Source organism: Nymphaea colorata, chromosome 7 (assembly GCF_008831285.2).
Source record: "Nymphaea colorata isolate Beijing-Zhang1983 chromosome 7, ASM883128v2, whole genome shotgun sequence".
NCBI lineage: Eukaryota > Viridiplantae > Streptophyta > Magnoliopsida > Nymphaeales > Nymphaeaceae > Nymphaea > Nymphaea colorata.
In genome coordinates, this window is record NC_045144.1 from 14,168,664 (window position 1) to 14,182,179 (window position 13,516).

Consider the following 13,516-nt stretch of genomic DNA (forward strand, 5'->3'; position numbering starts at 1 on the left):
TGCTCATCAGGAAAATCATCATTTGTTCTAGTTTCTTCATATAGAGGAAAATCTGCCAATTGGTCTGCAATGGCTTGCCCCTTGATTGATTTTTGTTACACATATTCCAAATCATATTGCATCAGCAAAACCTGCCACTTTGCTATCCTTCCATTCAGAAATGGTTGTTCGAGGATATATTTGAGTGGATTAAGTTTGGATAAAATTTTAACTTCACAAGCCAATAGATAATGCCTTAATTTTTGACACATCCACACCAAGGCTAAGCAAGTTTTTTCCATGTGCGAGTAGTTCTTTTCATACTGCACAAATGTCTTACTGATGTAATAAATGGCATGTTCTATTCGACATCCTTCTTCATATTGAGCCAGAAATCCACCACAGGCTGAATCGTTAATTGTGATGTAAAGGAGTAGAGGTTTCCCCAAAATTGGAGCTTTTAAAATTGGTGGGCAAAGGAGATACTTCTTGATCTTTTCGAATGAGGCTTGACATTCATGCCCCCATTCAAATTTGACTCCTTTTCGCAGTAAATGGTTGAAGGGTTCGCACCTCATGGCAAGATTAGATATAAATCTTCTGATTGACTGAATTCTGCCTTGCAAGCTGCGTAGCTCCTTAAGATTTGTTGGGGGTGACATTTCGATGATCGCCTTTGCTTTGGATGGATCCATCTCGATTCCCTTTTTGCTGACCATAAATCCCAAAAGCTTACCGGATTCCACACCAAATACACATTTTTGTGGATTCAATCTAAGTTTGTATTGTAAGAGTCTATCAAAAACTTGAGAGAGAATGTTGATGTGATTCTCCCTTGTTTTTGACTTAATTAGTAGATCATCTACATATGCATCCATGATTTGATGCATTTGGTCATGAAAAATAGCTGCCATAGCCCTTTGATATGTTGCACCAGCGTTCTTCAAACCAAATGGCATTACTGTATAGCAGAAGATACCCCATGGGGTTGTAAATGATGTTTTGGCTTGATCTTGAGCTGCCAACTTAATTTGGTTATAACCAGAATATCCATCCATAAAGGAGAACATAGCGTGACCTGCAGTACTGTCTACCCACAAGTCAATGTTTGGAAGTGGGTAGTCATCCTTTGGTGTAGCCTTATTCAAATCTCTGAAATCGATGCAGAGCCGAATTTTGCCATTTTTCTTTGGGACTGCCACAATGTTTGCTAACCATTCAGGATAGTCGATTGTTCGGATGAACCCTGCCTTTAGTAGGTTTCTAGGCCTTCCTTAACTTGCCCCTCAAGACGAGGGTCTAGTTTCCTCAACTTTTGTTTGATTGGTTTGCATTCTGGTTTCAATGGTAGTCGATGCTCGACTAATTTTGTATCAAGTCCTGGCATGTCCTCATAAGTCCACGCAAAGGCTTCTTGATGCTTTTTGAGGAAGTCTATCAACTCTTTTCTTTCTTCTACTGAGAGACTTGTTTCAATTTGCAAAATCTTTAGACTCTCTTCCGTGCCAATGTTAATTTTCTCAATCGGATCATTAATCAGAGGTGACGGTTGATCTTGCTTTCTCATTTGGATGAACTCTGGACATTCGGCCTTAGTGAGTTCTGGATTTATCTCCTTAAAAGCTTTTGATGTTTGATCCTCAAATGTCATCCTAAAGATTGTAAAGAAGTTAGATGAAATTTGAGACATTGTATATGGAAGTAATTTGCATTTGTCATTGTATTTTTGAAGGTATTACAAAATGAAGACACTTGGTCTATTTGAGTACAATGACGACAAAATGACAAAATGATGGCGGATTTGTTGATTCAAATTGATGGTGAACATCCACCTATGGTATTGCTCTTGACGAAAGGTACTGGCTTGAATTCTTCCTCAACATCCACTTTTTCATAGCTTTGGCACCCCAAGGCTTGAGTGCCTCGTTGTCCTGTCAAGGTAATTGGTTCCAAGTTTCCATTTTCATGTTTGCCAAGGCCAGTAAATGACTGGTAGCCATGGCGTATGAGTAAATCCAATCATTTCTCATTCTGGCAGAATTTCTTGAACAACGGATGACTTTTGTAACTTGTTTCAAGTTTGGTACCCTTTTTCACCCATACCTGTTTCTTTGGTTTCTGAATGGCCAATCTGCTAAGACTTTGAGATATTTCTTCCTCTTTGCAGACTCGAATACTAGGTACCTCAATTGTATATGTTGGTACCGGAATCATTGGGTACAAGCCGACTTTTTCTATCCTCTGCATAGATGGTTATAGAATTCCCGTTGTGAGTCCATTTGACACATTGATGTAGAGTGGAGGGAACTGCATTGGTAGCATGGATCCATGGCCTGCCAAGCAACAAGTTGAAGGAGGGTTCTATATCCACCACATGAAATAAAACCCGATGATACGTCTCAGAAATATTCAAATCCAGACATATGCATCCTAGGCATGGTTGTCCTGTCCCGTCATATCCATGGATGAAAATTGTGGATGGAGTATAGTCGGCCTGTCTTATGCCCAACTCACAAGCTGTTTGTTGTGGACAGATGTTCAGGCTTGCTCCACCATCAATTAAAACGTGGGAGACTCTGGTGCCCCTTGTCTCTATCACTATGTGCAAGGCGTCATTGTGCGATGCACCTCCAGTTGGTAGATCTTTATCAGAGAATATGATCGGACTATTTTCACATAGTTCAAAAGCCCATTCATTCCCCTGTTAGGGCTAAACCCTCCCTTCTTGACTTCAGGTAAGGGGTCCAATTCATTGAAAATGGATTCCAATGGTTCAGGGTCGCACACTTGTGACTTCTGATCAATCTCTGTCAGATGGTCTTGTTTAACCAGTCCGATTTGTGCATTGATGGATCATTTATCATGTTTGAAAAGCAATCCAAAGAAATCCAGGGACGCTGTATCTCTTTTGTTTGTCACCATAATTTGACGACCTGTTGAAAATCTGACCATCGAAACTATTCATTTGCCATGTTTAGGAAAAGGATTCTTGAGAATGTCCGGCTGTTCACTGACCTCTTTGATTATTTCTTTGTCAACTGCATCTTGCACAATATTTTTAAGTACAAGACAGTCTTCTGTATCATGTCCTGGAGCGCGATGAAATTTGCAGAATTGCTCTTTGTTTTTCCCCATCATTGGTGGGGGGTTAGAGACTTTTGGGAGGAACAGAGTACCTCTTTCGATTAGCATATGCATGACCTCTTCATAACTTTGTTGTAATGGGGTGAATTTTCTATCGTACCTCCATCCAGGATGTTTGTTTTTTGTGCCACTACTACTGCCACTAGCTCTGTCCATTACCCCTTTATTCTTGGGATATTCGGACTTTTCTTTCTTGAAGGCTGTAGCGTTGGCCACGATATTGGCTGGAGCATTCTGACTTCTGCTATTCTTCTTTGTATCTTCCCTTACTTTTACCGGGATGACAGCATCAAAAGCTCCATTCTCAATTCCTGCTTCAATGCATTCTGCCCTCTCAGTGAGATCGATGAAAGACTTGATTGGAGCATTGGAAATGAGGCTCCTTAATGGTTGTGTCAAATTGTTTATGATCAATCCCAGTGCATGGGATTGAGAGATTGGGTCTCTCATCTTGTTGCAAGAAGACCTCCACCTTTGAATAAAATCTCTCACCTTTTCACCTGGCCTCTGTTTTAGATAACATAATGTGGTGATCGTTGGTGCAGTTTCAACGTTTTGAATGAACCTTTCGATGAAAAGGTTGATTAACATGTCAAAATTTTTCAATTCCACTGGGTTGATGTGTTCCCGATACCATTGAGCTGCAATTCCTTCTAGGCTTTTAGGAAAACATCGAAAGAGGGCCCTATGATTGTGGCGAAATTTGTAGCATTCAGCAAAGAACATGGCCAAATGTGCCTTTGGGTCTCCATGGCCATCAAATTTGATAAATTTCTTGGGCAAGTTTTTTATGTGTTTGTCATTTTCGAAGCTTTCGTAGAAATCTTCGCAAGTGAAATTCCTCTTGTTCTTGCCTTTAAGTTGTACTGCATTTAACTTCTTTTCAACTTCCTGGATTTTTGTTTTCCAGGATTCTCCCTTCTTCTTTTTCTTGGGAGTTTTCGGTTCTTCCTCACTACTAGATTCTGTTGTAGCGTCTTCAGAAGAGTCTGAACTGCTTAATGAGTACTTTCTTGTTTTCTTCCCTTTCTTTTTGGCTTTTTCTGCCTGTGCTTGTTCTTCATTGAACATGATCATGTATTTCCGGAATCTTCTGTATTCCTCAAATTCCAGGTCATTTATTTCCAGCTGGGGAGGTGTTTCTGAGGAGGATTCTTCTCCCCTGTCTCCTATAAAAGGTTGATCAAGCTCCATTTCACTCCTTCTCCTGCTTTGGCTTCTGGTTTCAACCATAAAGCAGATGTTCACCTTGCAAGAAGAAAAATTGAAAATGTTAGGATGTGAATTGATGAGAGATGACAAATTTTGATTACATATTAAAAGAAAGATGAGAATGACAAAACTTGACAAAGTTTAACATAACTTGACAAAACTTAACAAATTTTGGCTTAATGACAATGAACTAGACATGACAATCTAGGATAGAAGGATAGATGGGCGGACTTCATCCCACCATTTTTCATATTTGGGACCCATTCCTGGACCAAGGACAAGATACAAGTGAGCAAATGATTCCCAACGTTGCTGGGCATAGGTGTATATCCCGGACCACTCTTCAGTGTCTAGTTCACACTCCACAATGGCTCCTTCCAACTCAATTGGATATGCCTTCCTCTGACGCAGTGAGAATTGCCTGAGGCAACGCTCTGGATGATATTCAATTATGAAAAACGGTCCCAATAGAAGACTTCCTCTGACTGGGTTGTAAGTGTATCTTGACTTGATGACCTCTCGATCAAAGAAGTCCCAAATGATGGTGGAGTCATCAACTTCCTCCATCTTTCTGCGGTAGTGCTCCATACTGGATAACTGACCGTCTGTGTTTTGAAAATGATATGATTGTGGCCCCACATGTTTGTAGAACCATGCTTGTAGTGCAAAGACACATCCTTCTATCGAGTCTGCATCTCCAATTGAAAATTTGGCTAACCCTCTGTAAAGGAATGCCAAGGCTGCCATTGCTATGGAAATGTGACGGACTTTGACATGCCCCCATTTTCTGAAGAGGCGAGCTATGCGAAAATCCATTATGTGTTCTTCATTATTGAAGAAGATAAGACCCACGGTACAAGTCACCATGGAGTTTTTGTACTTGTCTGCAACACTTCTTGGTAGTGACGCAGGGTTGACAAATTGGGAGTATATTTCACCAAGCTCTTGTAGTTGAAGATATTGATGTCCATCTTTCTCTAGAAAATGCCAACTCCTTTTCCCTGTGAGTTTACGAATCACTTCTAGAGTTTTGACTTGACCTTGGTTTACAAGGAACTGGTCTTCAATTGGACCTCTTGGGTCACCTTTTGGTTCTGGCAAACCCATAATGTTGGAGAACTCATCAAGAGTGATTGTCATTTCACCCCATGGAAACCAGAATGTGTTGGTCCTTGGGTTCCATCTTTCAGCAATTGCATGGATTAGATTGCCATTGATAGGTTGTATGGCAAGACTGACTGCTTCTTCAAGACCGCAATCCTCTAAGTGATCCAGGAACATACACCGAAAAGTTGGGTACCATAAAAGATACCACTGAGGTAGGTAGACTCAACTTGGGATGATGCGAAGTCCGGATCGGCCTTGACATGACCCGAATAGGATGTGGTCATATGGAAAGATACTTTCTGAGTCCATCTAGACAAGAGAAGGTATTAGACTTTGACATGAATTGACCCAATAGAGACTCGAGAAGAGTTTTGACATTGGGTTTGGACATGGACTTAGGGGCAAAGTAAAACATCACATGCGTCCAAACAAGCAGTTAATGAAAAATTGATAATGCAATTCCTATGACTCTTGCCTATATGCATTATTTTGAAAATTGGTCTTGGAAACTATGGAAAATAAATGGGTAAATGGTTCTTTATTTATCCAAAATTTATGGTATACCTATATATCAAATTTATGGTACCACCATTGACTCCTCCAAGGGTTTTCTAGATTTGGGCTCTCCATTTCTCCTTGTTCACCCATCGATATACCGGGACTATTGTCCGTTTCGGTACTAATGGGGGGACTTCTCAGTCCAATTGGGTGGTCCAGTTGTAAGGCTATATCTTGGACTAATGTCCTAGAAATAGCCCGGCAACATGATGACCGGGATATGATATAGGTAATGATTTGTTTTTCAAAATTCATGAGAAGATGCAAAATAGATGGCTCTATTGCATACATTCCTAAGAGATGGATTTGAAATTTTGAGAGCATACATGGGCTGCATACAATCCTTAAATTGAGGAGGGGTAGGATAAATTGAAATGAATGAGGTTCATGAAATCTCCTCAATGTACACTACATGATGTCGGTATGCATTTTTGCGAATTTTTTATTTGTGCAATTGATGTCCGACATTGGTGAAAATAACTCATATATGATCCAAATAAGTCTTTAGACAAACAATGACGGGTCCCACCGGGTGTGCCATCTGTTCGCACCCCACTCCTTTTTCAAGGAGGTCGAAATGCGAGTCAGCAAAATTCTTTTAAAATTGGGGTTTTGAGAAAATTTTCAAGAGAAAGGGATCTGCTCGTTGGTACGAGGTCCAACCGTTCCTGCCGCCTTTAACAGGGGTAATTAGACCAAGGACTAAGGATCATTTGGATCATATACGAGTTATTGATGTAAGTCCTATATGCTTATGCATTGAGGTTTTGGATTCAAGAACCGAAATTCATTTTTTTGAATAAATGAATTTGAATATTGGGGGTTTTCGAGTTGGTTTAAAAACCTTTGTTTTGGTGTTATTTGAAGCACATAATTCTTGAGGATTTTTGAAGATTTGGAATTGAGTTCTTTGTTGTGAACTCTAGATGATGATGATCATCTTATGATAAAAATTGATGTTGAACTCTTCTTTTGTCAAATCATGTGATTTGTAAAATTCATTCTTTTGAAGGAACATAGGTTCCAAATTGTTAGAAAACATGTTGTTTTTCAAATGCACTTTGGCCAAAAGATTATGAATGCATTGCTTGTGTTTTCTTTTGAAGTTAAGTGAGGTTTACAAATTCTCATTGCAATATGACTTGGTCACTTTTTGCAACTTAAATTTGAATCACTTAATTTCTTGAGAATGTGCATGTGGTGCTATTGATTTTGAGTAAAAGTGAATGCATGAAACGAGAAGGAAAACTATATGGAACATTCATTCTTCTCTCTCTCATAATCCCTCAAGATTCATTCATATGAAACATACATTCTTCACTCCCTCATAATCTCTCAAAGTCCGTATTGCACGTCATACAATCTATGCATGAAGATTGATTAAAATGTAGGACTTTCTCTATATGTGCTCATTATATGATTAAGCACATGAATTAGAGATGTAGTCCATAAGCTTGAGGCTTGACAAAAAATTATCAAAATGGTGAAAATATATAAATGATGTCAAGTTAAATCTTTGAAATGGATGGGAGACGTGGAGGACATCCACTTTTGTTTCAAAATAGCTAAAAATCAGACATTGTGTTGATTTAAATAGCTGAAAATTGTCGACATTGATTCCAATAAATATGTTGTTTCTTATATGGAAATGACAAGTCTTTCAAATAGATTCAAATTCCAGATTTGATAGTAATGAGATCGTCAACTCTTTTGGATGATTCTAGGATAGTTGGTATTTCAAATATGTAAACTTTGACATTCTTAAACCAATTCCTATGAAACATGATCTGATTTCAACAACATACATACATCTTACGTATGGATTTGCTGAAATTAAGTAAAAATGAAATGAAAATAACCGACATATGCATGCATTATGCATTAACATATACATTGAAGCGTAGGTTTCCCTTAGCTGGACATCATTCCTAGCCGTAAGCAAATGAAAATAAACCCTCCCACGAATTGCTGGAATTAAAATAAATCAACAATAAGCTAAAGTAGAAGAGAAGTGAGTTAAGATCACCTACCTTGCGGTCGGTCTTGATGTTTGTCCTTCGTCTTCACTTGTTTTCTAACTCAAGCAATCCTAAGCAAGAATCCAACCGTGGATTCAAGCTTAGCAAAGCTAGAATAAGAAATAGCTTGCTTGCTAGAATTTGGAGTGGTAAAGAGGGCTTCTCACCACGAAAATCCTAAGTAAGGGTTCACTTAAGCACCCTAACTTAGCAAAATCAATGGGGAAAATAGAAGAAAGTGAAGAAGAAAATGGGAGAAAAAGGGGAAGGGGGCTTGGACGAACCTCTTCTCTCTTCCTTGGCTTCTCCCTCCTAGCTCCTTGGCTGCAGCAATTTGATAGAATGCTCCAAAATTTCGTCCTCCCCCCCCTTGGTGGCCAAGGGGAGGTTTATATAGAGGAGGAGGTGGGTTCAACCACCTTCTTAACTCACCTTGGGAACTTGCTTAAGACCTTGGGGACTTGTAAAATGAGTTAAATAGACTTTAAAGGCTCTAATTGACCATTTCTCAGCCCATTTCCACGAGCTAGGTGGGCTGGGCTAGGTTTGGTCAACATGGGTTCAGACTTAGGTGACCATCTTGACCAAAATTTTGGATGAAAATGCCCTTGCACAGGGTTTTGCATTTATTTTGTACTATTTATTTATTTTTTTGTTTGAAATCGAGCTTGTAAGGTTAAAACCTAGTTACTAAACTCCAAATTCCATTGAATTATGATAATTCAATTTAAATTTTAATAAAATTTAAAAATTTTATCAAATTTGGTTCGAAAAGGGTATTTTCATCCAAAACTTGATTGAAAATGGATTTCAATTGAATCAAACTTTCACTTGAGAAATTCAATTTAAATTTGGTATTTGATTCATGCATTTGACAAATTAAAATGTCTATTTGCCTTTCATAAACTAATTTAGGCTTTTTAATCTTAATTTGACCGCAGAAGGGCAAAATTGTCTAAATTGATCAATTTCGACCAATTGACCAAAGTCAAAGCTCATTTGCGAGTAGTTTGACTTTATTTGAGGTAATTTGATAAATTTGGGTCAAGAAAGCTCTTAATTGAGCTAAATTGTACTTTGACTGAGTTTAGTCAAAGTGGGTTTGGTTCGGTCAGAGTCTATTTTCGTCCATTAATTGGATCATGAGACAGACTTACTTTTTGGCCAAGCTAAGCTCATGTTGACTGAGCCTAGCCGGAATTGGCACCACATTTGAGTGCACCCGGGTCAAACCTACTTGGATTAAGTAGGTTAGGTGAGTTTGACCAGTCTAGTAATTGCTTCATTGAAAATGATTTTTTTCTTTAAGGAGGACCTGGTTAAAGAAGAGAGAGAGACATAAATGTCTCTCTTTTCCTAGGTTTCTCCTTTATTTCTTCTTGAAAATGACTTTTCTTCAATTAATTTGAGAGAAATTATTTATTTATTATTTTTTTGACATGGAGGGGGGCATGGCCCCTGGGGGGGCTCTTGACCACACGGGCTAGGTGGGGCCCACACGTGGGTCCCACGTAGCATTTTAGACTGAATTAGATCCAATTCTTGGATCTAAGTCGAAATTTGCATTTTGCAATTGGATTTGGATTTCAAATGACATTTACAATTGAATTTGGACTCGTAATCCTGCATTGGGATTCGTGTATCGGGTTAAATTCACGATTTGAATCTAATTGTTCTTTAGATTCGAAATTGGCTTTGAAATTGCAAATTTTCACAATTCTTTTGTGAAATTTTCACATTGCTTCAATTTTGATGTGGAAAAATTTGGGGTGTTAACACAAATACACATTTTTTCGGGTTCAACCTGAGTTTGTACCATAGCAGTCAATTAAAAACTTATGTGAGTACCCCAATATGATATTCACGAGTATTAGACTTGACCAAGATGTCGTCCATATAAGCATTTGAAACTTGTGAATGCGGTCATAAAAAGTGGTGGCTATGGCCCTTTAGTAAGTGAATCAAGCATTATTTAAACTGAACAACATCACAGTTTTTTAGTAAATTCACATGGAGTAGTGAAAGAGGTCTTGGGATGATCTCTGGTTGCCAACTTAAGCTCGATGTAATAAAAGTAACTATCTATAAAAGAGAATAGTGCATAACCAATTATGTTTTCGATCAGCAAGTCTATATATGGTAGCAGGTAATCATTTTTAGGTGTTACTTTATTGCGGTCTCTGAAATCTATGCAGATTTCAACTTTCTCATTCATCTTTGGTACCATGATCATGTTTTAATGTCTTCTTCCTGTATCCAAGCCCAGCCATGCCTCACTGCCCTAGGATGTTGATTGGCTCTACCTGTCCTTCGTTGTTGGGCCCTAGTCCTTCGTAGGGCTGGGAGCCCTACTTGATGATCATCTAAAATCTTTTTCAACTGTTCGGCAAACATTTCATGTAGCAGGTGGTCTTTGATGGCTGCCTCCTTAATTCTTCCACTCAGCTTAAAAAATGTGAGCCCTTCCACTTGATGGTGTTGATTTGTTTAGTTGGCTCCTCTATTTCTAGGCACTTGAGACTGTCAATCAATGTTGTCTTCTTTAGCTATATGATGCTAGGGACTTGTGTTATGCACGTTAGTTGAGTAGTGAAAGCATCTTTTTGTGATTTCTTGGTTAAGACTGTAGTGATCATCCATCCATGACTCTGTCTAATACATTGATGCAATATGAATTAAGCAGTATTAGCTTCTTGGAATCATAACCACTTAAGGAGTAAATAATAGGATGAGTGCACATTTACGACATATTAAAGCATTGTGTGAACCACACAATTAATCAAGATGTCTAAATATAATGCATCCTTTTACAATCTTACTGTGGTTGTCAAACCCATAGATCATCATGTTGTCTGGAGTATAGTCTTCATCCTTGATGTCAAGGCCCTTAGGTGTTATGTCTAGATAGATATTGAAACTACTTCCCCCATGACTTGCATATGAGGAAGGATCATTCTTTTGGCCTACACCATAATATACAGGGCATTTTTATGAAACATGTGGGGCTTTGGCAGAACCTTATCTGAAAATTTGATGGGCATATTAACCATCACTTAGTTCATTGTCTATGCCAGGCCTTCCAGCATGTGCTGGACTTTACAGTGATCTTGTTGAGCATGTCTTCCATGGCTTGATGGTCGGTGGTGGAAGCATTCATGAGGTCCTAAACTGAAACATTGAGCGAGATATTTAGGATGTGACATGTAGCTCTTTCAACTGTCGGTTTGGGCTCATATTTTCAAACGTCCCCTTAACCTTGTATGTCCCGATCGTTATGTCGTAAGATTCTCCCTTTGTGTGGCAGCTTTAAGGGAAATCCAATGGGTGGAGAAACCTTCAGAGCTGGTTCACAAGCTCCCTCTTGCTAGCATGCTGACATTAGTCTTGTATATAGGCAATTGACTGAAGAGAACAATGAAACCCAAGCCATAGAATTTACATGGAGGAGTCTATGTTACGTCCAATGAACTTGTCCAAGTATATAAGCATATTTTGTCATGGAACTACTGCTGATTTGGAACTTGAGTGACTTGTTTCTGGAGCCCAAGTTTTTTTAATTGCATGAGAAAGCTTAGGTTGTGATGCTTGTGCTTTTGTGTGTTATGTTTGTTAATTATGTGTGCATGCATTTCATGAATTCCCATAACCTGGATGCAATTTCAATTAGCCTTCATCTCCTTCTCCAAACCACTTAAGGTTTTCAAGGTCTGATCATATTCTTAGACAATTCATCCCCTTGTGACATCTCTTCTACCTAATCTAGGTCAAACTTATCTCTCGTGGTTGTTCGTACCTTTTGTTTAGGTCCACCTAAATAGGCCAGTCTATTCAGCAGGTATGGCCAACCATCCTATGTGTCTTGCTCATTTACATGTCTGTCTTGACCTCCACATGTTTGGTGTTCCAATTGCCATGCTTAAGACTCATCTTAGAGGTCACATTTCTCACCACATCCTCCATGTTGACTTGAATACTATATCTATTCCCACTGACCAATTAGTGCTAGAATGGTCCCCGAACTGGTCGAAGCAGTTTCAGATTACCTTCCTCTATCATTTGAATGCCATGACTTGGAGATAGTGGCAGTGTCAACATCACAAATCGTGAACAAGGAGTTGATGCAAGCTTTATTAAAGCATTTGAGCTCTTACATGTCCACTTTCTGGTTCTCATGAGGAGAGATAAGCATCATGATGGACAGTTTTTCAAACCTATTGGGCCTTCCTAAGCCAGTAGGGCATCATCAAGAGCTAATAGAGAGAGTTGTTGACCAAGAGGGCAGTTACAACCACAAAGAATTGCCGTTCAGATTAACAAGCATTTCGACTTTGGATCTTAAGAAAAGAGAGGGAGGTTGGCACATCAACATGGTGGACTTTTATACTTTGGTAGTAAGTACACAAGACATGCTTCAAGAACCAGGGCTATGTAGAAGAAGACCAAGCATATCATGATCATTCGTGCAACATGCCTCATCATTTTTTGTAATGGAGAGAGTACCCTTAACACAAGAACTTTGTAGCTATTCAGAGCATGAAAAGACTTCAAGGCATGGAGATTCTCCATCACACTTAGAGGGTTGGCCTTCCTTTATAGAGAGTTGATTTGTTTTGCTAAGCGTGATTGATCTCCTTTAATTGATGGGTGCATCTAAGTTCTATGGGAGCAGTTCTATAGGCATGTTGTCCCGTAGGGGTAAGCTTTTAGACCCACAAGAGATAATGTCATTTTCCTACATGTATACAAGCAAATGATAGATGACATGACAAATGAGCAAGTAGTCTAGCATTACTTTTGTAGAGGGGACTAGAAGGTGTGACACACTTACTCCCAAAGGACAATATCATTCTTTTAGGACCATTCTTTGTTATCCCTTATCACTTGGAGTGGAGCATCAGACAGTTCTTGTGGTGAAAGGGAGGCCTCATACTCCTTATTGGAGCAAGCTCAATGGTAGCATATGAGCTTGTTTGGAGTTTGATAGGAGATGCATACAATAGCATGCTATAATTGGTAATCCATTGAAAATAAAACTTATGTAATGGGAAACCCATCATGGAGAGAGTCTATGAGAATTGGTGGCAGTCTATCCATCCTCATCTATTTTGTCATTGAATACAGTCATGTTATTGTAAAATTTTGTGAAACAATGGCTATTCTTTTATGATATTGTTTTGATTCCATTATGTTTCCAATTATCATATGCAATGTTTGTGATCACTATAATGTTTTCAAAATCCTTACTGTTTCTACTTTGAACTTACTTGTCACAAATGCATAGTAATAACAAATGAGCATACCCTCAAACACCGGATCCATCTAAGGACGAAAAGAAAGACCCGAATGTAGAAGGGGATGGTGTGGAAGGAGAGAATCTTGATGACCTGAAGATTGAAAGGGAAGAGATAAAGGTAGAGGAAGAAGATTCAAAATTTAACCTAAATGTCTTCACTATGTTTTAGAAGATTTTCTAAAAGATAATGAAGATAAACATTGGA